The sequence below is a fragment of the Sus scrofa genome, chromosome 13 (assembly GCF_054392235.1).
Source record: "Sus scrofa isolate SSC_HxYL_T2T_F1_AM1 chromosome 13, Sscrofa_HxYL_maternal_Yorkshire_Landrace_v2.0, whole genome shotgun sequence".
In the NCBI taxonomy this organism is placed as follows: domain Eukaryota; kingdom Metazoa; phylum Chordata; class Mammalia; order Artiodactyla; family Suidae; genus Sus; species Sus scrofa.
The window spans coordinates 207887475-207890099 of NC_139395.1; the positions used below are offsets into that span (position 1 = coordinate 207887475).

The following is a 2625-nucleotide window of genomic DNA, read 5'->3' on the forward strand; positions in this document are numbered from 1 at the left end:
AGAAATGTCTGAAAGGCAGTCGAGATACATCTCTTTAAGACTTTCAACTTTGACAGGTGTGTGTTCTTGGTCTAAAACTGTGCAAAAGAAAGAGTTATAGTTAGAAAAAAAAAGAGACCAATGTTTACAGACACCAGGTGCTCAGCTCTTCAAATGCATGCCTGTTGTATGAAGGCCAAGGTTGTCATGGGTACCACTCTGATATGAAAATCAAAGCAGGTCAACATCTCACAAGGAGCCAGGCATCATGCCCATGTCAGGTGGGGAGGAAGAACCCAGTGAATCAGTGCTCGAGAAGGAGTCATGTTGGAGCTGTGTGTGCTTGCTAATTTTCCAGGAAGCATTTTGTTTTGGAGCTTCCATCTTTTCTTTGTCATCTTTCACTCTGTTACCCTGACAGGCAGGTTTGGGGAGGAATGGCAGCATCACTGTGTGTAAGGACTGCAAAGAGCCTTCTCTGGGACCATGGAAAATCTCAGCTGAGGCATGACCGGGGCCAGGCGCAGAGGAAGAGACCACTTAGAAGAGCATCAGCGTGGGACCTGCTCACAGCTTTCCCACCGTTTCACTTGCACGGAGGTGAACCAAGGAGAAGACGTACAGCTTTATTGTGGTTCCTATCACAAGAAGTTTGCCTTCCATCCATTACATCCAGCAAATCTGCTAAACCCTTGTACTTGCTTATTTAAATATATATTCTCTTGGGTTTTTTTTTTTTTTTTTTTTTTTTCGTTTGTGTTTTTTTTTCAAACAGATGTATCAGTGAGTGTTCTATAGCTGTTAAGAAAGAACTCTGGGGCCTTTTGTATCATTGACTGAAGGAAACTCTGACCTGTAATAATTATTTGTATGGATGGAGTTGGAAGGGAGGAATAGAAGAAAGGAAGCTGAGAGTGGCAGAAAAAATAAGTTATTTTTCCCCAAGGAGGAGACTCTGCTCCTGCCATTGTCAGGGAGCTATGTCTTGGTTGACCACTGGACCTTTAGGTTGTGGTAAGGTGAGGTGGCCCGTGGACTGAATTCAGGCTGCTCTCTGTTTTTGTAAATAAAGTTTTATTGGAACCCAGACATGTCCATTTGTTTCCTGTTTTTGTAGATAAAGTTGGAGCCCATCCATTCAAATACATCTTGTCAGTGGCTGCTTTCATGCTACAATGGCAGAGGTGAGTAGTTCTAACAGTGAGCTTACTAGTGAATCTAGCGTAAAACATTTATTATCTGGAATTCCCGTTGTGGCTCAGTAGGTTAAAAACACTTCATAGCGTCTGTGAGGATGTAGGTTTGATTTTTGGCCTTGCTCAGTGGGTTAAAGATCCGGTATTGCCACAAGCTGTGGCGTAGGTCAAAGACGAGGCTCAGATCTGGTGTTGCCATGTCTTTAGTGTAGGCCCTGCAGGTGCAGTTCCAATTATTCTTCTAGGTGGGGAACTTCCATGTGCTATAGGTGCTGATTTGAAAAGAAAAGAAAAGGGGGAAAAAAAAAAAAAAAAGGAACAAACATTTATTATCTGGTCTTTTGCAGGAAAAAAATGCTGACTTGTGGTTATAAGGGAAGACATTATTTCACTACCATGAAATTTTTTTTTTGAAGATTGCAGGCTGCTTGTCTCACAGATCAGTGGAGCACTAAATTTATTTTTTAATCTTAAACTTATTTATTTATGTATTTATTTTTTAAATTTTTTATGAGTAATTTATTCACCCTTTTCCCAAGTTTAGAAATTCTTATGATTCCCTCAGACACTTCCTTCTGGAACAAGCTTTCCTCTTCGCCCCCAGCCATCCCCAGTGGGTTCACCTTTACAGGCTCTGAGACTAGGACAGGAGTTAAGACGTGAGAATGTTTCTTCATAGGGGATATTTTTAATTTATTCTCTTTGATCACTCCTGTAGTATGTGGAAGTTACCAGGTCAAGGATGGAACCTGCCCAGTTGTGCTCTCCTACGCTTCGGCAGCTGCTGGGCCATGAGGGAGATTCCTGGAGAACTAACTTTAAAGTGTTGATGAAAATCTCTTTTAAACCATTTTCTAAATCCTGCACATAAACATTAGCATGTCTTATTGATTGATTGATTGTCTTTTTAGGGCTGCACCAAAGGCATATGGAAGTTCACAGGCTAGGGGTCTAATCTGAGCTGTAACTGCCGACCTATGCCACAGCCAGAGCAACGTGGGATCCAAGCCACATCTGTGACCTACACCACAGTTCATGGCAATGCCAAATCCTTAACCCACTGAGCGAGACCAGGGATCAAACCTGAGTCTCATGGATCCCAGTCTGGTACGTTACCACTGAGCCACAAGGGGGACCCCAGCATTTCTTCTCTAAATTTATAAAATCCCGGACCATCCCAGACTTTCTGAGTCAAAGTCATGGCAGAGCCAGTGAACAGGGATTTTAAAAGGTATGAACCCCTAATGAAGCAAATTTGGGAAATGCTAGGTTGGCACGTACCGAGTCTTTGCCAAATGCTTATTGAATTGTATTGAGACAGAGAACGCATTAATTGTAATATCACTCTGGACCATGAGCTGCTGTGCATATTTATAGACTGCAATTCAGAAACAAGTCAAGGGTTCATTATTTGAAAAGCTTCTTGAATTCTATTAAAAATAACTTTCCA

General features: G+C 41.9%; 1 non-coding gene across 1 annotated transcript; it reads right to left on the reverse strand.

The window, feature by feature from the left end:
• Nucleotides 1-1731: 1731 nt before the first annotated feature.
• On the reverse strand, nt 1732-1857 carry LOC146397852 (small nucleolar RNA SNORD22). Its single transcript, XR_014825380.1, has one exon. It is a non-coding gene; the product is annotated as a small nucleolar RNA SNORD22 (small nucleolar RNA).
• Nucleotides 1858-2625: the final 768 nt, after the last annotated feature.